The sequence below is a fragment of the Schistocerca gregaria genome, chromosome 3 (genome assembly GCF_023897955.1).
Source record: "Schistocerca gregaria isolate iqSchGreg1 chromosome 3, iqSchGreg1.2, whole genome shotgun sequence".
Classification (NCBI taxonomy): Eukaryota; Metazoa; Arthropoda; class Insecta; order Orthoptera; family Acrididae; genus Schistocerca; species Schistocerca gregaria.
Window position 1 is genome coordinate 689037296 of NC_064922.1, and position 23751 is coordinate 689061046.

A 23751-nucleotide genomic window follows, 5' to 3' on the forward strand; every position below is an offset into this window, starting at 1 on the left:
TGAAATTAAACGGGATACAACAACTGAACGGCACGGAGTGAGAGTTTTATGGCAGCAGAATGTATATCAGTGGTTCCCAATCTTTCTTAGATAGTTGTCCCTGAGTGCAATCAGATATTAGGTAGTACGCCCGCCCTCTCGCCTCCTCCCTGCCATCTATTGTTCCCCCCTCCCCCACATTACCACTAAATTTAGCACTTAACTAAACTGTAGAACGAAAAGCTTTTCATTTTTAAAATGATGAAACATGAATGATATTAGTTTGCGGGCGCGCGCGTGCGTGTTAGAATGAATGACTAAGGAATTCGTGGTACATTGCAAGTGCTACCCACAACTCCTCAGAAAAGAAATCTAACTGTCCACAGTGAGGGCAGATTTTTGTTACAAAACATACTTCCTCTGCATTATTTCTCTCCATTGCGGCACTTGCTTGAGCTGCACACTGCAACCCTAATTAAAATTAAACAATTTCAGATGTATATACTATACTTAGATGTTCGTAAATCACTTCGTTGCTGCACTCATTACTTCTCTACTGGCAGAGATTGGACGACTTCAGGCTTTGTATCTTACCATAATAATAATAATAATAATAATAATAATAATAATAATAATAATAAACTGTGCACAGCAATATAGTAGCCCTTATGTAGTTACTGCTGTGTCTTGTCGTCAATTAATTCATTTATCTGTTTCGAAGCTGGTAATGAAGCAATTTCTGGACTACTGCATGTACTATCTACGACTTGGAGAAGATATTTTCGTTAGCCATTTAGCATTTGTTACACACATGTCCCACTTTTATCATCAGCGATGTACGGGAGAAATCACAACATGTGTGTAGAGGATGGGCCTTGTGAGGAACCTGTAGCCTCCACCACATTAGTGCTACTAATTGGGAAAAATCAATTATTGATAACTTATTAAATAAATATTAGTCTTACAAAAATGAGATAATAGTAATGATCTTTTGAAAATAATTTAGTTTTGTGACTAGAATAGATCGAATGTTCAGATTTTACCCCCAGAAAATTTCATTTTACCCCTCAGGGGTAATTACCCCCAGGCTGGGAATCGCTGGTGCATACTGATTAACTCCGAAATTTAGCCTCGAAACTCAGTGCAATATCCGGGAAAGCTTGCACAGAGGTGCGTCTGACACATCGGTGTTTATGTGATGATTCAATACGTAAAGGAATGCCCGCTAGTTAGGGAAACTATCTACAGTTCACTTTTTTGTAGAAACGCGTGAAAGTACGGACGAAAGCACGGCTAGGTGTAAAAAGGAATCGAGACGGGGAGAAAGCACGAGGAAGGAGCGCGCTCAATCAGGAGGAACGGAAGGACTCGCCTGCTGCTATCTCGCGGCGCTGGTCGCAGCTCTCTTTAGGCGGTCACGTGTGATCTCAGTGCAGTAGCGCGAGGGAGGTCCAGGCCAGAGGCGTGGAGTTTTCAAGTAATCAAAAGACGCTAGTCATGAGTTAGAGTTCACTGCCTGCCGTTCCTCTTAACTTTTCCAAAAACCCCCAGTGACATGGATGAGAAGTTCGCAGACTGGGTTGTGAAATATCTCAAACGAAGTTTAAGAGTATGTTCAAAAATGTTCACATGTGTGTGAATCTTATGGGACTTAACTGCTAAGGTGATCAGTCCCTAAGCTTACATACTACTTAACCTAAATTATCTTAACGACAATCACACACATCCATGCCCGAGGGAGGACTCGATCCTCCGCCGGGACCAGCCGCACGGTCCATGATTGCAACGCCACAGACCGTTCGGCTAATCCCACGTGGCATTAAGAGTTTAACTTCCCCACTTCTATCATGCTGATTTGGGTAGATCGAATAGCTAATGAAGATGTACTGAATCGAATTTGGAAAAAAACATTTTGTGGTCCAAAGCGACTAAATAAAGGGAGTGTTTGGGGACATCCTGAGGAGTTAAGGAATCACGGCTGGACTACAGCAAGCAGGTTGCGGTGGCTGTAGGTTGTAGCAGCTACGCAGAACTGAAGAAACTTTCAAAGGATAGAACCTTTCTTCGGACGGAATACAACAACAACAACAACAGCGCGCGACATGCCCTCTATTGTTGCGAGCTGTCTTCCGTAACAGTCCTGTAGGCTGGGAAATCCCAACTATGTTCAATGCTGCAGTATTCGTGTCTTCAAATACTTCTAAACCTCCATAGTCTGCATATGATCCAGCAACAAACTGCCGAAGTCATCCATTCTCCAAATACAGTATTAAAAAGTATAGAGAAAACAAACTGATATCCTCTAAATATAGTTGGAGCTGGAATATTTTGCTGTTTCTGAGGTGCACCAGAAACTTTCAACTGTAACACTCTTCAAAATCTCTAGTATGCAGGTACGTTCTTGCGAAGAAGTACGGCGCCTCGGTACTGCCAAGGCTGACGCTCCCCGTTATTATTATTATTATTATTATTATTATTATTATTATTATTATTTTACTTTTTGAGCCACCAGTCTTCTGACTGATTTGATGCAGCCCGCCACGAATTTCTCTCCTACGCCAACCTCCTCGGAGTAAAGCCGCGCGGGGCAGACACGCGATCGGAGGAGCCTTGCCAAGGCTCACGCAGTTTGCGGGGGGGGGGGGGGGGGGGGGGGGGGGGGGGGGGCCGGAGGTTCGAGTCCTCCAGCGGGCATGGGTGTGTGTGTTGTCCTTAGCATATGTTAGTTAGATTAGGTAGTCTGTAAGCCTAGGGACCGATGACCTCAGCAGGTTGGTTCCACAGGAACTTACCACAAATTTCCAATTTTCGGAGTAGCATTTGTAACCTACTTCCTCAATTACTTGATGGATGTATTCCAATCTCTGTCTTTCCCAACAGTTTTGCCCTCTGTAGGTCCCTCTGTTACCATGGAAGCTGTTCCGCGATGTCTTAACACATGTCCTATCATTACGTCCCGTTTTCTTGTCACCGTTCTCCATATATTCCTTTCCTCGCCGATTCTGTGGACAAGCTCCTCATCCCTTACGTTATCAACCCACCTAATTTTCAACCTTCTCCTGCAGCACCGCATCTCAAATGTTTCGATTCCCTTCTGTTCCGGGGCCGGCCGAAGTAGCCGAGCGGTTCTAGGCGCTACAGTCGGGAACCGCGCGACCGCTACGGTCGCAGGTTCGAATCCTGCCTCGGGCATGGATGTGTGTGATGTCCTTAGAATTACTTAAACCTAAATAACCTAAGTTCTAGGGGACTGATGACCACAGCAGTTCTGTCCCATAGTGTTCAGAGCCATTTTTGAACCTTCTGTTCCGGTTTTCCCACAGATCGTGTTTCACTACCATACAATGCTGTTCAAACGTACATTCTCAGAAATTTCTTCCTTAAATTAAGGTCTTTCTTTGATACCAGTAGACTTCTCTTCTTCAGCAATATCCATTTTGCCTGGGCTAGTCAGCTTTTTATGTCCTCCCAGCTCCGTACTTCATGGATTATTTTGCTGTCTAGGTAGCAGAATTCCTTAACTTCATCTACTTCGTGGTCACCAATTAACTTTCTCGCTGTTCTTATGTCCGCCACTTCTCATTACTTCCGTCTTTCTTCGGTGTATTTTGAATCCATATTCTGTACTCAGTAGACTGTTCATTCCATTCAGCACACCCTGTAATTCTTTATCGCATTCACTGAGAATAACAATCCCATCAGCAAATCTTATTAGTGATGCCTTTCCACCCTCTCCTTTAATATCACACTTTTTCCTTTCTCTTATTTTCGTCATTGTTTCCTCGATGTACAAACTGAACAGTAGGGCTAAAGACTGCCTCCTTAGTGTCACAGAAAGCTGTCTATTCGTTCCTCTACATGGAAGTAATGGGAAAAACGGTTCCGCATTCGTGTCAGAGGAGTCGAAACAGCGCTGGTGTCAGATTCATTGTGGTCCTCTGGGTGCCAGTGAGGGGGCAGTAAGCCATTCAAAGCGCCGCACGCATCGATAGGCGGGCCATTGGTATTCCGGGCGCCGTGCCCGCCGCGATTGAGATGCAGGCGCGTCGCGCGTGCCGCTGACTGACTGGCTGGCTGGCTGGCTGGTTGGGGGAAGCCAAGCGGAGAGAAGTTCCGTACTTCCCGAAACAGCCGACTGCCAGGAAGATGCGTCTCCCAGGGGGAGGGGGGGGGGGGGGCTGCGTCGCATACGAGCCTGGCCGCCTGCCTCTTCCATTTGGCTGATTGAAAGGCCGTACCGCCATGAAAACCAATCACGCACCGGAGCTGTCGAGATGCCGGAAATCGAATCAGTGTCAGCTTAGGGTTTCCAGCCTGACGACGTTCAGCTTATAAGGGTTCTGCCCTGGGCGTGTCGCAGCCGCTGGCGTCTTTTCTCGGGAACCTCATTTTGTATTACGTACAGAAACGCTCACCTCCAACCACGCCGACCATCATAATGCCTCACAACCTAGGAAGTGATTCAGCCTCGACGAGACAGTACAGTGTAATTAATCGTTCCCGTTTCTCTTCCTGTTACTTCATTGTCCTCAGCGCTGAGCGCTTTTGCATTTTTAGAAGTGATGCTTACAGGGTAGCACACGAAATGATCTAACCTTTGTTTCTGTAAAAAATATATTTATTTCCTCGAAAACAGATAAATCCAAAATTTAATTTGTTAAGAATACACCTGAAGATTATGTTCTGCTTATGACACATTCAATATCACTATCATCACATCAATCAATTTCTTCCATGTTTTGAATTACTCGGCGACAAACATACTCTGTTGTCTCGTTGCACGCCTCAGCTGTCAGCACTCTTTTCTTTTATTCTGCGAGGATGTTCAGGGAAATTTTTCCTTTCGAAATCCTCAAGGAAAAACAAAATCACGCGGGTTCAAATCAGGTCCGTACGGGGTGTCAGTTTTATCCATACGCGAAACTATTAGGAAATCTGTCTGAAATGAGATTTGCCGTAAGAGTTCCACGCAGGAACTCAAATACAATATTAGCTAGGCGCGGTTTGGTTCCATCCTGGATGAAGCACTGGTTTTGTATTTCAAACCATTTTGTAAGAAGCTGAAGAAAAAAATTATTATGCAGCAAGTTTAGATAACGTTTACTGTTCGCAGTGAGTTCAAAAAAGAATCCCTCTATTACCCCACGATTTGCGATGGCGACTCGTATTTGGGTGTTCGGAAACCGAAAAGCACACATTTGTCTATTAACAACGGCATCAACGTGAAAATGTGCCTCATCTGAAAATCATACATTTTTCAACAATACACCTTGATTCACTGCCCATTCAGCGAATGTCGTTCTTCGATGACCGTTGACCGTCGTTACTTTCATCATCATCATCATCAGCCAATTCAACCATTAAATGATGTGGCCTCTTCGAGTCGTGGATTCAGGTACGCTTTCAGCAGTCTTCTCCAAGTGGGACGGTCTTGGGCAGTTTTCTGCCAGGTGTTACCAGCGATCTTCTTGATGTCTTTGTCCCATCTGATGGTGTTCCTCTGGGCCTCCGGTGCTCTCTCGGACTCCACTCCAGTACTAGCTTCATCCATCTGTTGTCTTTCCTTCTTGCGACGTGGCCAGCCCACTGCCATTTCAAGAAACCTGCTGTCTCTAAGACGTCATTAACCTTCGTCACAGACCGGATGTCATCTGCCCTTTTCCTGTCCTTTCTTGTATAGTCCAGCATTGATCTCTCCATGGCTCTCTGTGCTGTCCTAAGTTTCCCTTTTGTAAATGAGTTCAGTGTCCATGTCTCGCAGCCATGCGTCATCACAGCAAGAATGCACTGATCAAATACTGCTTTCTTCAAATTTACTGGCATTTTTGATCTGAATACTTTTGAATTCTTCACATATGCTTGCCAGCCAAGCTTGATGCGTCGATAGATTTCTGGTCGTCGTTACTTTATGCGCATACAATTGCAAATCCGTTTTTAAAATTCGCTGAACGGATCGTCTAGAAACCGCAAGCGGCGCATCTGCTTTCCTTGCTCATTTGCCTGACTTCTCAGTAACGCTGCTCTTACGGTTTCATCATACTGTCGTGGACGAACACTGGTAGGCCGTTCGCGCTACCTGTCAAGTACTAATCCGTCACTACTAACTGTTTCGGAAAGGCCGGCCGGAGTGGCCGAGCGGTTCTAGGCGCTTGTCTGGAACCGCGCGACCGTTACGGTTACCTCGGCTATGGATGTGTGTGATGTCCTTAGGTTATTTATGTTTAAGTAGTACTAAGTTCTAGGTGACTGATGACCTCAGCTATTAAGTCCCATAGTGCTCAGAGCAATTTGAATCATTTTTTTGTTTTTGTTTCGGAAATTCTACGTGTTGTTTTAAATAAGGGTGACTATAGAGTTATAAAATCAACACGAAATCGTGTCTGTGAGAGAATCACACTTCTAGTTTCGTGAGGTAAAAAAGTTTTAACTCGCTGTTCAACAGTATTCCTTTGTTAATGATCTTGGAACGATATGCAAACAGTGCACTCGGAAACAAAAATAACTAATCTCCTTGAGCTACTCTGATTTGTGCCAAGGTAGCACATAATAACGACTGATAACCTGAGGCATTAATGCCAAAATAAATGTTAGGTTGTTAGGCGCCACCCTGTGCTTTAATTTTATTGCCTTGCGTGACAAATTGCCTTTCCAACAGATGGTATTTCAGTTTAAAGCCACAATGGCTATTATTCAATGGCGACTGCTGAAATTTGTAAACATTTTTTCACAGGCCCCTGCCAGGCGAAGTGCTTCGTAATTCCCTTAAATTATTTAAACACTACATCATGTTTCGGGGTTGGACCTTTCTATCAGGCAGAAAATCCTTAACGTTCAGTAGTATGTATGGTTTGGTTTTTACAACATCTGTCATTGTATTACTCATCTTCAGGTCAAACGTCACTTTTGTGTCGGTGTTTGCTTTGAAATCAATATGTTTTGGGAAGCCAGTACCCCTTGAGGAACGCAACTGGCCTTTTTTTTTTCTCACCCGTACATGTTTCAGAGCAGATTCACCATCATAAGTGATTCGCCCTTTTGTTCTCTTAATAGCACATATTGTTGTTTATGTAGGGTCTGCTGTCTGTTATCTGCTGTACGAAAATATCAGATGATGACTCAGCTTTAGTATTCCGTCGTTTGCCAGTGTAAATCTTTAGGGATTCTGCAAAATACGATGCTTTTATTTATACATTAACTACTGCTGTCATCTTAGCACATCATCTCTTAAACTGATGACGACTCGTGTACATCTGTACCACTCCTAAAACAACATTACGGTGTGTTTTGTCGTAATCATTCACACTGTAAATTAAGTAGACAGAAGAATACAAAATATATATATATCCAGAAACCTTGCACTTTCAGATAATCTTAACGAAATACTCCGCTATCTATTTTCTGTAAGCCAAAAAGAAATGTAAGTGTACGCACTGATAAGGAAATATTTACCATGTGTTTCGAGCTGGAACTGTGTCCATGCGCTAGGAGAAGTTTCAACAGAACCGATTTGCTCAGCGGCAATGGAAAAGTAGTTTACTGCAGACATCTCTTGACCGGAAGACGACATGCAGAAATGTTTTGATCAAGAGATCGTACGAATAAAGTTGTTTGTGAACTAAAACGGCCCGTAGTTCGAAGGCGTTCACATGAACGACATTTTTCTGCGGGGCGCAAGAAAGGTCTGTGGTAAACTGGCCATCCACTATCACTACGTTGATTGATTTTGAAGGAAGATGCCGCAGTTAAAATTGAAAAACATCTGCTTTAGCAATATGAACCAGTAGTTTATCGTCATCTTGACCTTAAAAAATTTACGTTGGATATGTAAGATGAGATCAGTGGGCGAAAAATAACAACGTTTTTGTGATTTATAATTCGGCACCACACATTACTTGACATTGATTTTTTTAAATGGCTGTTAATAGTCCGCGAACTCTAATAACATAGTATACGATATCTAAATTATTTGCTCGTTTCCCGCCGACGTGATAGGTTTCTAGTTCACTTGTCACAGATTACAATTTATTCTTTCGATTATTTTGTTGTGTTGTGTCTTTCTTGAAGCAAATTAACACACACTCGCTTCAGCCTTTTAGGATGAGCTAAGAGCGTCGTTACAATCTTTCGGCGAACAGATTCTGCGATGCTGCTTTGCGCTATTAAGTGCCTTTTTCAGCTTGATGCTTTGTTACGCAAAACAAATTTCATTCGCTCGTCTTATACCCGTGGTTGTTTATAAGCGGACGGTATTGAGATACTCCCCAGGAAAAGAATTTTACAATACTTGACGCAACTTCTAATCTTAACGGATGTCGGTTTTCACACGAATTAAAGTTCTAAGACGCTGAGATCATATCTTTACGTTTGGTGGCACTCAGATTTCAGAAACATTCTTAAACGGCCTCTAGCGTCTCACGTTCTTCTCTGTTTGCTAACGTATCGTTTCACTTCTATGCGCCATTAGCAGTGCCAAAAAATTAAAGATTAAAGACGGGACAGTCACACAGTTAGAAACATTGTTTTCATTTAATTCGTTCATTCTGTATCGCAGCATTCCTACTTGATATAGAAATACACCTTTTCAGACGTGAATTTTTTTATTTCTGTTGGAACATATGCCATTTTATCTTTAGTAAACAGTTCTAATAAAAGCACAAATACAGAGCTGTTCGTGATGCTATATTTGGCGACTGTCGTACCTCATCCTCTCTAAACGTCATACACAACCTTATTCGAGTGACCATTTTCATATTACGAGGGTGAAAAGTAATGCCTCCGAATTTTTATGTCGAAATTTGCGTGGCTCTTTAAATAAGGCAAACGTTATTAACATTATACACTTTTATTCTTTATGTCTATATAATTGCAGCCCTCAGAACTGTAGCGTTAAACATGACGCCGTGTAACGTAGTTATGTCGGTGGGTGCTGTAATCGAATTTCGAATTCGATGAGGTCTTCCACGCATGGAGTACCCTCTCGTTCAGTGTGAAAATGCCAGAACACCCACGACGACGACATCCGCGACAATCTGGCGGACTGGGTTCACTGTCATCAAACATCCTCCATGCATTCCGATTGGGCCCCAAACCGATTTTCAGCTGTTTCCGAAACTTCAAGAACACCTTCGAGGAGTTCTCTCTGATAATGATGAAGCGATAGAAGAAAAGATGCGGTTGTAGCTCCATAACCAAAGTCAAACATTCTACATTTATAGTAGCAACGAACTGGTCAAAAAAGGTTCAAATGTGTGTGAAATCTTATGGGACTTAACTCCTAAGGTCATCAGTCCCTAAGCTTACACATGTGGTGTCACCGCCAGACACCACACTTGTTAGGTGGTAGCCTTTAAATCGGTCGCGGTCCGTTAGTATACGTCGGACCCGGCCACTATCAGTGATTGCAGACCTAGCGCCGCCACACGGCAGGTCTAGAGAGACTTCCTAGCACTCGCTCCAGTTGTACAACCGACTTTGCTAGCGATGGTTCACTGACAAAATACGCTCTCATTTGCCGAGACGATAGTTAGCATAGCCTTCAGCTACGTCATTTGCTGCGACCCAGCAAGGCGCCATATTCAGTTACTATTGATATTGTGAATCATGAACCGTCAAGAGCGACGTTCATCCTTAATGGATTAAGTTAAGTATTCCACCAGCTACGTCCGTTGTTTCTAAATTCTAATTTCCTTGTCCTGTTCCAGACTTCACGCCAGCCTGCGTATGCTAAATCGCGTGCCTTTCGGCCTCCTCTAGTAACACGTTGTTGGCTCTCCTGCCAACCACAACAACACACTACTTAACGAAAAATTATCCTAAGGACAAACACCCACACCCATGCCCGAGGGAAGACTCGTACCTCCGCCGGGACCATCCGCACAGTCCATTACTGTAGCGCCCTAGACCGCTCGGCTAATCCCGCGCGGCAAACTGGTCACTGGCTTCGGAAATGCTTTCGTCGTCCGGGTGACTCTGTTGAGCAATAAATATGGAGACATGGATATTAAGAACGTTCGGTTTGTTTAAATTTTTTTAACAGTTCTCGAACAAAAAATTTCGAGGCATTACGTTTCAGCACGCCCTCATACTGTGGCTCGGTGTCGCATTGACCAAGCGTCAGACTTCAAGTCCTAAGATTCGGGCTTCAAGCCTTAGTCAATCCAAGAATTGCACGTGTTACTTATCGCTTCAGATCTGGCAGTGATACATGTATGTGAAAAACGCCGTAGTGAACACTGGTTGACAGTCCGCCGTAAACTGGGCGTCCGCTCGAAAGCAGATGGATAATTCAGTTCAAAAATCTGACATACTTTCTCTAACAAACCTGTGACTAGAATGGCACTGCAATGTTGAGATCAACCTTAGAGATGAGGACAGTTCAATCGCTTATACTGCATATTACAACGCTCCAGCCGGCCGGAACAGCGCGACTGCTACGGTCGCAGGTTCGAGTCCTGCCTCGGGCATGGATGTCTGTGATGTCCTTAGGTTAGTTGGGTTTAAGTAGTTCTAAGTTCTAGGGGACTGATGACCTCAGATGTTAAGTCCCATAGTGCTCAGAGCCATTTGAACCATTTTTTGATGACCTCAGATGTTAGTGCTCAGAGACATTTGAACCATTGAACAAAGAGCCAAATTCCCGATGAAAAACGAACATACTCGAGCGGGAAAATGAAGTACACTGTATCTGGTGTCAGTTGCTGTAACGTCGGGTTGCCTGAACCCAACGTGTTGCGACAGGGACGCCAGCTGTCCACCGCCCAGCTAGTACAGCAGGTGCTTCCAGCACCTGCCGTCTGGTACTCCGCCGCGTCTGCGGTCATCGAAAACCGTTACTTCTGTAACTTCCCTGGCTATTTCTAGCGATGTAGCGAGCTGGAATCAACCCTACTTTAGGTTTTGATGGGTTCCCTTAACAGCTTAGCCCTTATCTCCCAATTTTTTGGAGTGAAAGAAATTAATGTGTGATCATTCTAATTATTGTCATTTCAGAAGCAACAATATGAAAAATGTGTAGTAGGCCGTCTCGTTTCCCCACTGAGGGAGGGTTGGAACATAAAATGTTCTTCATAACCACGTTCAAGGTTTCAGAAGACGACTGTACAATTACTACAAATCATATAGAAAACACACACACACACACACAAGTGGATAACGTATCCCTGCAAATTTGTAAGTTACATTGTAGGTACTCTATAAGTGCACTGCTTAACAACTGATAGGGACCAACTGACAAATGGTAAGGCACAACTGCTAGCTGCTATCGAACAACCGACAATAGTTGCGTAACACGCGAGCAATGATGGTAATAAGAAATATAGAAGGCGGAGCGTATTAACTGCAGCGAATCCTGTGCACGAACGCACTGTATGCATTCGACACTTTATTCAGTACGGTGTTCCAGAAAGATCGGTGTGGAATCGATCAGTGCGGCACTCCGTGTGACACGGAAACATGTCTGCAAGACAGTGTTTGAGTGCTTATGATCGTGGACGAGTAGTTAGCTAGGTCGAAGCAGGTCAAAATGTCACTGCTGCGGCCACAGTAATGGATGTGTCCGGTAGTGTAATCTCGTTATTAAAAAAGGCCACTGCAGGTGGAATGCTATGTGAAAGATGGCTGTTGGTCGTAGATGGACCGCCACATCACAAGATGATCGATACGTAGCCTCAGTGAAGAAGAGCAACAGCCATCTAACTCCTAGGCAGATCGCTGAGACCTTGCAACGGCTATAGGTAGGGGTTTCTCTGTCAGAACCATTTCGCGGCGAATGTATCAGGCTGGTTCATAGGCTCGGAAGCCAGTAAAATACATCCAACTTCAAGCACGTCATCTTGGTGAATGAGTTCGTACCAACGAGCTTGTTGGTCGAGGTCAGTAACAGTGGTAACGAGTGATGTTTTCCGAGGAATCCCGATTTACTGCAGCAAGTGATTCAGGCCACCAGTTGAGTGTGGAGAGAGAGGGGATCGTGTTATACACCGCAGAATGTTCGAGAACTTCATCAGTCTGGACTAGGCGTTATGGTGTGGGAAGTCATTATGCACAATGATCGTACACCGCTACATATCTCTGCACGAGGTACCGTTACAACACAACAGTATTGCAGTGGGATTATTCAGGGTGTCATGTGTTTAGGGGTGCGGTAGGTCCTGAATATCTGTTTGTGGATGATAGTGGCAGCCCACACAGGACCGCTGAAGTGTCGGAGGCGTTAGAAAGCTAATATATTGAACGTATGGAATGGTTTGCGTACTCCTCGGATGTAAACCCTATATAACCGGCCTCAGATGCTTTTGGTAGGTATCTGTCTCAACGAAGACCCCCCCCCCCCTCCCAGAATAGCGCAATAACTAAAAAGGAGTGGGACAAATATTCCCCAAGGACTCCTCAGCAGTTTGGTCAATATGTGTAAAGGCTCTGATAACCTCGGAGTTGAGCGCCCTCCAAACACACACACACACACACACACACACACACACACACACACACACAAAGCAGAACGTTCATTAGTGCCTGAGGACATATTCCTTTTTAAGAGTGCGGTATCGACCTTGATGTTGGAAGCCTGACCTGTCCGTCAGGAGACCAGAGGATGGCGTAATATATCGCCGAAACGTGTAGCCTAATACTCGTAAAATAACAGTTTGGAAATTTGAAAAATGTTTGATTTGACATTCTGAGCTGAACACCCGAGGTCCCGCAATCATTTCTGAAAATATGGACATGCAGATACTATCTTCGTATATCTTCTTTTCCATGTTTGACGAGACAAAGTAAAAGACTTTCGAATTTAAGTTTCAAACGAAAACATGGTCACGTCGTTTAATACAGTTAACCTAAACCTATATTGAAAATAATTTTATTTACCTAAAGCTATTTTGAACATATTTTTTAAAAACTACTTCGGAAATAATAGTCGTGTGTACTGAATAAAATGTTGTGCTTAATAGGCAGAGGAAAGCTTGAAATCCATCAATATTTAAAAACAGTGAACTTCATGTTTAGGAACTGTATTTTATCTTGATGCTATGACACAACAAGGAAATGGAATTCGTTCACTGTAGAGGTTGTTAATAATAATACCTCAGCGCTATACTGCCCTTTCTGCTTCTCGTTTCTAGCGGGACACGGAGCTGCTACCTAGTTAAGAACCGTGCAGTTATTCTTTAAGAATTTTTGTAACGCTTTTGTGACTAGGTTGCAGCTGATAAAATTTTGTGTAGGGAATTCATTCATACCGAGTGAGATCACCCTCAATACCATGAGAGTGTAGCTGGTCATGGCATTATGTAGCAGTACAAGATCCTTAGCATAGCTCACTGTTAATTATCCATTAATGACTGGTTAAAGGCTTGTATAAATAGATAAAGTGTTGCCAAGTTAGTAATGGAGATTTTGGGTAGAGGGTGTATTGCGCCTGTAGTTTGTGAGGCAGCGTTATCAGCAAAGGTAACTGTCCTGAAACCGCTTATGTCATACAAAAAGTTGAAATGATCCGGTCCAACAGGAACCGTTGGCTACATCGGTTCTAGTTTCCTTACGGTAGACTTGTGAAAACACTCTAGCGCCCAAACGAAAGCGTTTCCTGTTACATAAGTTCATAAAACAATCAGAAGTACAGTCAGCAATAAAGTTGCGTAGTTGGAAGAGGAGAGCTTGTTGTTTCCGTAAATTAGACAGCGCCTCTGGTCTAGAACAAGAGAGCCGGTGCTTCGTAGCGGTTACGTTATCAGGACGCGCTCCGTCTTGCGAGTCGGGCGCCAGCCTGCAGGCGATGACGACGCTACTGAAGACGCCGTAAACCTGCAGCCGGTAATAAAGCGGCGCTCGTTTCCTATTTACGAGGGTGGCCGATTGCGTAACGCGGCGAGACGCTGCCCGAGGCGAGTGCAGAGCCCAGGACTACGCTCTCTTCAAATACGAATTCGCCGAGAGGTCCGTGGTAGTTTCGTACTACATTGAGTTTAGAAAGCAATACCTATCACCAAGATTAGGAAGTCTTTTTTCGTATCAGGTGTTTCCAATTCAGTTAAGACTTATATCATGATGATGTTAAACTCCCCGACTAAAGACATAATTAGGCACCATGTACGCGGAACATATCGGTAGATTCGATCAGCTGGGCTTTCGTGGCCGTTGCATTATACACTGAAGCGTTATAGAAACTGGTTCAAATGGCTCTGAGCACTATGGGACCTAAAATCTATGGTCATCAGTCCCCTAGAACTTAGGTTAGTTAGGTTTAAGTAGTTCTAAGGACATCAAACAACAGCCAGTCATCACGAGGTAGAGAAAATCCCTGACCTCGCCGGGAATAGAAACTGGTGTGCGTATTCAGATAAAGAGATATGTAGACAGGTAGATTACGACGCTGCGGTCGGTAACGCCTATATAACACAACAAGTGTCTGGCGGCGTGGTTAGATCGGTTACTGCTGCTACAATGGCAGTTCATGAAGATTTAAGTGCGTTTGAACATGGTGTTACAGTCGGCGCACGTGCGATGGGACAAAGCAACTCCGAGGTAGAGATGAAGTGGGGATTTTCTAGTACGACCATTTGACGAGTACACCGTGAATATCAGGAATCCGGTAAAACACCAAACCTCCGACATCGCTGCGGCCGGAAAAGGATCCTGCAAGAACCGGACCAATGACGACTGAAGTGAATCGTTCAACGTGACGGAAGTGCAGCCCTTCCACAAACTGCTGCAAATTTCAATGCTGGGCCATCAACAAGTGTCAGCGTGCGCAGCATTCAATGAAACATCGTAGATATGGACCTAGCATGTTAGCAGGGGACTGTTCAAGTTGGTGGTGGTTCTGTAATAGTGTGGGGCGTGTGCAGTTGGAGTGATACGGGACCCGTGATCCATCTAGATACGACTCTGACAGGTGACACGTAGATAAGTATCCTGTCTGATCACTATCTCAAAATGACAATATGTGTGCTCAAATTTCAACAGTGAGGTACAAGTAAAAATATGAAAATCGATAAATATACCCATAAACTGAAATACCATGATACAAAACAAAGAAACGCCACGTACTTAAGCACTATAAACATAATTAAGTTTGCAGGGCAGTGGAGGCATTTAAATCGTTGAACGTTGTTTTCGCTCGAGTTTACTACGAGAACAGCTGTACGAGGTGCTATCCAAAATTCACGTATCGTACAGCCATTACGGCGACTTCCATGACGACCAGCGACGTACATCGGCCTCACATAATACCAGCCCAAAACAGCGGGGAACGTCCACGTTGCTGCATTCGCTGGACAGTGTGTAAGGCGTTCAGCCTGACCGGCCGACGTTTGTCTCGTTGAATGTATATGCGACACTCATCGGTGAAGAGAACGTGATGCCAATCCTGCGGTGTCCATTCGACATGTTATTGGGCCCATCTGTACCGCGCTGCATGGTTGCAAAGACGGACCTCGCCGTGGACGGCGGGAGTGGAGCTGCGCATCATGTAGCCTGTTGCGCACAGTTTGAGTCGTTAAACGACGTCCTGAGTTGTACGAAAATCATTATTCAATATGGTGCTGTTGCTGTCAGGGTTCCTGCGAGCCATAATACGTAGGTAGCGGTCATCCAATGCAATAGTAGCCCTTGGGCGGGCTCAGCGAGGCATGTCATCGACAAATCCTGTCTCTCTGTATCTGCTCCACGTCCGAAAAACATCGCTTTGGTTCACTCCCAGACGCCTGGACACTACCCTTGTTGAGAATCCTTCCTGGTACAAATAACAATGCGGACGCGATTGAACCGCGGTATTGACCGTTGAAGTGCAGACATGGTCCGTGCACCTCCTTCTTGGTGGATTGACTGGAAGTGATGGGCTGTCGGACCCTCTCCGTCTAATAGGCGCTGCTCATGCATGGTTGTTTACATCTTTGGGCGCTGGAGTTCTGGGAACCTGGGTGATGCAATAATTTTTTTGATGTGTGTAGAAAAGCCTGAACATGTTCGCTTCCTTTGTGTAGAAACGTGCCGTAAAGCTCAGTCCACAATGAAACTGTCTAAGTCCCCAGAGAATGCCGCCGACCGAAACTCCCTTTTGGATTTGACTTCTTTCTGCAATACATTTTACGATTTTGCCAGTGGCAGCTCACAGGTTCAGAACAAACAATCCTGTAAAAGCAAAACATAAGTACCTTGTGTAGAATAATACGTTTCAGCAGACCTCGAAAGGAGAATGACACAAAGTACTCCGCCCTCACGACTACAGCGAACCGGCGAAAAGAACCATGCAAGAAGCGAGGGTCAAACAATGATCACGAGGGAGAGCGCGACAAGAGGTGCAGATAGCTCGCTTTGTCAGTCACGGTTATTCTTCTGCCACCGTCACAATTTAGGATTTCAAAAGTTTCACAAAATTATGTCAAGGGAAAAGCAGAATTGTTTCGACGCAAAGCACCCAGTATTATAAGACCAGTGCTCTTTCATCTTTTTCGGTAAAATGAAAGGGCACAAAAATATGTGGTAATAAATTTGATCACCTTATAAAGTTCTTCCGCAAATATGAAGCGACTGTCATTAACTTATGACAATGATCTATTCCCTATCCCGCGATATGTGATTCTCTAGCGTGTGTATGAAAATATTTTACGAGACGGACGTGATTAAAAGAAATACGTGAAAGTTTCAACATTAACCACAATACCTCTCTCTCTCTCTTCTCTCTCTCTCTCTCTCTCTCTCTCTCTCTCTCTCTCTCTCTGTCACACACACACACACACACACACACACACACACACACACACACACACACACACACACTGGAAACAATACAGTCATCAGAATTATAAGTACACTACTGGCCATTAAAATTGCTACACCAAGAAGAAATGCAGATGATAAATGGGTATTCATTGGACAAATATATTATACTAGAGCTGACATGTGACTACATTTTCACGCAATTTGGGTGCATAGGTCCTGAGAAATCAGTACCTAGAACAACCACTCTGGCCGTAATAACGGCCTTGATATGCCTGGGCATTGAGTCAAACAGAGCGGGGATGGCGTGTACAGGTACAGCTGCCCATGCAGCTTCAACTCGGTATCACAGTTCATCAAGAGAAGTGACTGGCGTATTGTGAGGAACCAGTTGCTCGGCCACCATTGAGCAGACGTCTTCAATTGGTGAGAGATCTGGAGAATGTGTTGGCCAGGGCAGCAGTTGAACATTTTCTGTACAGAACCTGCAACATGCGGTCGTGCATTATCCTGCTGAAATGTAGGGTACCGCAGCGATCGAATGAAGGGTAGAGCCACGGGTCGTAACACATCTGAAATGTAACGTCCACTGTTCAAAGTGCCGTCAATGCGAACAACAGGTGACCGAGACGTGTAACCAATGGCACCCCATACCATCACGCCCGGTGATACGCCAATATGGCGATGACGAATACACGCTTTCAATGTACGTTCACCGCGATGTCGCCAAAAACGAATGCAAATATCATGATGTGTAAACATAACCTGGATTCATCAGAAAAATGACGTTTTGCTATTCGTGCACCTAGGTTCTTCGTTGAGTACACCGTCGCAGGCGCTCCTGTCTATGATGCAGCGTCAAGGGTAACCGCAGCCATGGTCTCCGAGCTGATAGTCCATGCTGCTGCAAACGTCGTCGAACTGTTCTTGCAGATGGTTTTTGTCTTGCAGACGTCCCCATCAGTAGGTTCAGTGATCGAGACGTGGCTGCACGATCCGTTACAGCCATGCGGATAAGATGCCTGTCATCTCGACTGCTAGTGATACGACGCCGTTGGGATCCTTCACGAAGTTCCGCATTACCCTCCAGAACCCACCGATCCCATATTCTGCTAACAGTCATTGGATCTGGACCAACGCGAGCAGCACTGTCGCGTTACGATTAACCGCAATCGCGATAGGCTACAATCCGACCTTTATCAAAGTCGGAATCGTGATGGTACGCGTTTCTCCTCCTTACACGATTCATCACCACAACGTTTCACCAGGCAACGCCAGTCAACTGCTGTTTGTGTATGAGAAATCGGTTGTAAACTTTCCTCATTTTAGCACGTTGTAGGTATCACCACCGGCGCCAACCTTGTGTGAATGGTCTGAAAAGCTAATCATTTGCATATCGCAGCATCTTCTACCTGTCGGTTAAATTTCGCGTCTGTAGCACGTCATATTCGTGGTGTAGCAATTTTAATGGCCAGTAGTGTATTAGTTAAGAACGAGAAATGACGATACTGGACTAAAAAGGATTATCTAGCCACTCTGCAACATACTAGAACATTCAAACTAAGAGATTAGGGTGGATTTTGGGAACATAGCCCAGAAACGTGCACCACATTCGTTGTCTGTTAGATCAGAGGGAATGCCCTCCTTAAATCTATTGCTGCCCAGTAGTCAGAAAAAAATCTCAGATAAACTGTGACTTGCTGAAACGTCTAAGTCATAGGTGCTGCATACGACCTGGACAAAAATCTATATATGAGGAGGCTGCGTCTTACAAGGAGATGGACTGGAATGTGGAATGCCAAGATCATTTCTTTCCAGTGGCAGAATCAGTCATTAACTGACACGCAGGAAGCGGGACGTCTACGGTATTTTACCTTCCGACCTGTGCTTTTCGTTACCGGTTAATTTGGGTTGTTCCGGTTTCCTTATCCACACTTAACTTCGGCTTGGGCCCTAAGAACATAATCGTTTCTTTTTTTACGATGGGAACTGACCTGTAAGAAACAAAAAGAAATGACAACGGTTTGTGACTTATTGGCTCGTTAAAAAGCAATAATGATTAACAAATTCTAGCACCCAACCCAGAGCCCTCAAACCCGATCTTTCATTTGTGTGAGAAGTCACCGTAGGAGGAGTGGTAAACGTAAGCGGTAGTTCTAACTTCGCCTACCACTCCCGAGATGCCATCCAGCGCATGGGAGACGGGCACAGCGCTAGGCCCACAAAGCAGACTTTGGGAACATCCTCGGTGGTCAGACTTCACTTCCTGCAGCCGCATCGCGTGTCTGGGAAGTAGCTGCGTGCGTGCGTGCTCGGCTGCGTGTGAGTGTGCGTGTGCGTGCACAGCATCCTCAGCACGGGTCGCAGCGTCCCCACCCCAAGGCAAGGCAGAAAAAGTTTTTAAAAAACAAAATACCGGGGAAAAGAACCTGCGGAACATACAGATAGCTTGGCCTTTTCTTCTGCTTTGTCTGTTCCTAATGAATTCGGAAATACGAAAACGACATGACTGTATTTCTGTGGATACTCGCTTTGCATGTGAACTAGACCCAGTGCCGATTACTCTAACCCCGATTAAAAAACAAGGTTTAATCTCGATCAATTTCTTTGTGCGCTACACCAACGCATTCAGCTAACTGGAAATGTGACCGCTGTTATCTGCGTGCGTTACAAACAAAAGCTCCCATTATAAATGCGGATACAATGATAATCGCTGTTTCTCTGTAACAAGGAGGTTAAAATATTGTACTGTCGTGCACAGAGCCGGGCCACCGAACCTCAGTATCCTGTATTTTTAAATTGTCGTCAATGATGACTTGGTGGTCAAGTGAGAAATACGATTTACTGTAGCGGAATAGTTCCGCGTTTGGACATCCAGGAGACTGAATTCGTATGTGAGTACTCCAGGAAATCCAACGGAGTGTAATTCTTCTCAAGAAGGAACCTTCGTGCGTTGAGGAGACATTGTTGCTATGATCCTCGATACCTCACCCACAATTCTTTTTGCTGTTGTTCTGTTTACATTACCACTGCCATATTAAATGCGCCAGTTGAATATGCCTTTAATGTCGTTAGAACTCTATTCATTGGCGATACAGGGTTATTGCGATAAACAGGAAACTCCAACCTATACTAAATTTGACATGGACGACGAACTGAAAGTCACAGGGTGCACTGGCTACTGTCGCAGCCGCAGGAATTCTGGGAACAGGAAATCCTTCAGCTCGTGAAGCAGTGACACAGTTGTGTTGAGGCCTCTAGGTACTATTTTTGAATAAAGACATCAGTTCTTTTGAACACCACTCGTAATAACAGACAGGGACCGGAGACGAGTGTGACGTTGTGGTCCCATCTCGTCAGTGACTGTTAGTTATAAACAAGACCTGGTGCAATCAGTGATTAAAGGTCCATCTCAAATACACACATCAAAAATGTTTTGCATCATCTCGGTTCCTAGAGTTCCGGAAACTGTACAGGAAATTGGAATAGAGCTCAACATAAACATAATTTCCGCCTTTTTTATTGCTCATCAAAACCACAAATCGCATGTTGTACCATCATACAGCGAGACCTTCAGAGGTGGTGGTCCAGATTGCTGTACACATCGGTACCTCTAATACGCAGTAGCATGTCCTCTTCCTCTAATGAATGCCTGCATTCTTCGTGGCATACTGTCCACAAATTCATCAAGGCACTGCTGGTCCAGATTGTCCCACTCCTCAATGGCGATTCGGTGCAGATCCCTCATAGTGGTTGGTGGGTCACGTCGTACATAAACAGCCCTTTTTAAACCATGCAAGGTTTTATTAGGGTGCATGTCTGGAGAACATGCTGGCCACTCTAGTCGAGCGATGTCGTCATCCTGAAGGAAGTCATTCACAAGATTTGAACGATGTAGGCGCTTATTGTCGTCCATGAAGACGAATGCCTCGCCAATATGCTGCCGATATTGTTGCAGTATCAGTCGGAGGATGACATTCACGTATCGTACAACCGTTACAGCGCCTTCCATGACCACCAGCGGCGTATTTCGGTAACAAATAGTGCCACCCCAGAACAGCAGGGAATCTCCGACCGCGTTGCCTCCAAACACGTCTCCAACGATTGTCTGGTTGAAGGCATGTGTGACACTCATCGGTGAAGAGAACGTGATGCCAGTCGTCAGCGGTCCATTCGGCATGTTGTTGGGCCTATCTGTACCGCGCTGCATGGTGTCGTGGTTGCAAAGATGGACCTCGTCTTTTACGTCGGGAGTGAAGTTGCGCATCATGCTGTCTATCGCGCTCAGTTTGAGTTGTAAACGACGTCCTGTATCTGGAAAAGAACCATTATTCAACATGGTGGCATTGTTGTCAGGGTTTCTCCGAGCCATATTCCTTATGTAGCGATCATCCACCGCAGTAGTAGTAGCTCTTGGGCAGCCTCAGCGAGGCATGTCATCGACGGTTCCACTCTCTGTATATCTCCTCCATGTCCGAACGACATAGCTTTAGTTCACTCCGAGAAGCCTGGACACTTCCCTTTTTGCCGCGTGGGATTAGCCGAGCGGTTTTATGCGCTGCAGTCATGGACTGTGCGGCTGATCACGGCGGAGGTTAGAGTCCTCCCTCGGGCATGGGTGTGTGTGTGTTTGTCCTTAGGATAATGTTGGTTAAGTAATGCGTAAGCTTAGAGACTGATGACCTTAGCAGTTAGGTCCCGTAAGATTTCACACAAATTTGAACTTTTTTTTTTGAACTTCCCTTTTTGAGAGCCCTTTCTATCACAAAGTAACAATGCGGACGTGATTGAACTGCGATATTGACCGTATAGGCATGATAACAGGAGCCGTGTATCTCCTTCCTGGTGGAATGACTGGAACCGATCGGCTATCGGACCACCTCCGTCTAATAGGCGCTGACCAAAAAAAATGTGACTGCAGCGCCTAAGACCGCTCGGCTAATCCCGCGGGGCGGCGCTTCTAACTGCTAATGCATGGTTGTTTACATCTTTGGGTGGGTTTAGTGACATATGACTGAACACTCAAAGGGACTGTGTCTGTGATACAGTATCCACAGTCAACGTCTATCTTCAGGAGTTCTGAGAACCAGGGTGAAGCAAAACTTTTTTTGATGTGTGTAGTTTCCAAGCGAAAGTAACTAAGAATTGGTGTGCTAAGGAAACGGCGTGCAAACGTGAGTTGAAAAATCGTATCTTCCCTCTGGCTTCGTTGTCGCATGTTTGTGTATTTGGGATCGGCACATACCTCTTTTCTGCTGTCCTGATTATGGATGCCATGCTGTCGGTATTTACTAACCATGAAGTGCTGTTGCCATTTGTAAAACCTCTTGTTCCTCGAATATCGTTTTGTGTTCTTGGATAAAATGATTCTTAGCTTTTATCAGTGATCGTTATTCACTCACATTCAGAAAGTAAACAGAACATCTTGAACGACTAGAGATAGGATGTTTATATTCGCAGGACATTTGCATTACTATGTTTTGCAGAATTATTAGCATTTAAACCATGTTGGCCCGCGTGTTCTGGGTCAACATCGATGTTGTAGCGCAACACTATCTGGTAAGATGCGTCTGTGGCTCTCACAGTCACTATAAATCGAATGATTAATCCCCATCTGCGGAGGACATCTTCAAGGGGGTTCGTGACGAAACGTCGGATTACAGTGCGAAATCCATCAGACCACGGCATAATAGCCCGGAAAAGAATTTTATTAATCATGACAGTTCCGGCCGTGAAAGTTTACATTTTACAATATAAATCGAATGTAATGGATCAATATGACTTGAGGAGACGTGCAGGATGCCTCACAAACGTATGCGTGAACCATACTATCAAATCAGTGAGTTTGAAAGAGGGTGCTTTATTGACATGAGAGAGTGTGATAGTATACAAGATCAGCACCCAGCCACAGATCTACGACTCGGAATGTGTAAACAATAATTGAAAGAAATACAGACAATAATCCTGGAAATACCGTCTAGATAATGATTAAATTAACTCAAATATTTTAATGTACGTTGTACAATTTAAAAGATTTAACAATTTTAAATCGTATGGAAAGTAGCTTTGGAGAATAGCTTGACCCATTTCCTCATCCATGAAAATCATGAATGTTTTACCTTTACCTTTCAACAGCTGAAACAAACATCTTACTAATGAGCACTTACCGCAGTGAAATATTGGAGCCCACCGGGATTTCTTTGGGTTTGACAGTCAGTGATACCTTGTGACCTGCTAGCGAGTGCTCGTATGCCAATAACGTACCTGAAAAGAAAAAATTGAAATCTTAGATAAGGGTGAGAGGTACTGATTTAACACAAATATACTGCGATGTGTTGTAATCGACAAGCGGTATAACAAAGGTGACGAACCAATGAGTTTCGATGTCGATTAAATATTTCACGATTTACCGACGTCAGCTGCTCCTTGATGACTGGCATGTATCAAGAAGCGTGATAGTAAACAGATTCGTTTTTCGAGTGCCTCCACTAAGTGGAAAAAATGACAGTCAAAATTTCCGTGTAACTAAACTTCCGGTACAGACGAATAATAGCGTGAAAAAAAGGGCGTAATCAAACACGAAATCATGCACCAATTGTTGGTTCCTAGCACACGCAGTTTTTGAAAAATGTCTTTCGCTTAAGTGCTTAAATGAAAGTATGTGACAAGAAAGGAGGGAGGGGTACATCCAATGATATGCAAAATCGTAAGAGCTCGAAGTTCAAATTCAAATTTTTGGTAACGGAAGAGTTGTATCACTTGAAAATTACACACACACACACACAAAAAAAAGAAAAAAAGGAAAAAAAGAAAAAAAGAAAAAAAGAAAAAAGAATAAAAGAACGAGAGGCTGTTGTTCTGTCACTTACAATAGAACTATTGTTGCAGTCAGCGATGTGCCTGCTTGAGATACAGCGGGAAGAGAAAATTACTTAAAGGGAGGTAATGAAGTTTTAGAAAAAGGTATACTGCAGAGAAGGTATATAAATGAAATGATTCAAACTTTTTGTATAACGTGATGGAGGTCGTTTATGGTATCACTTTTCCCCTCTT

At 44.3% G+C, this 23751-nt stretch overlaps 1 protein-coding gene across 3 annotated transcripts in view; it reads right to left on the minus strand.

Annotated features, from left to right (window-relative positions):
- Nucleotides 1-23751, minus strand: part of LOC126356200 (uncharacterized) — an 878454-nt gene that overhangs the window by 767991 nt on the left and 86712 nt on the right. Inside the window, exon 2 of one of the 3 annotated variants that reach the window (XM_050007002.1) lies at nt 22866-22962. The exons of the other annotated variants lie outside the window; for them this stretch is intronic. The gene's annotated coding sequence lies outside the window, so the exon portion shown is untranslated. The remainder of the gene's footprint in view (nt 1-22865; nt 22963-23751) is intronic. 3 annotated transcript variants of the gene reach the window in all.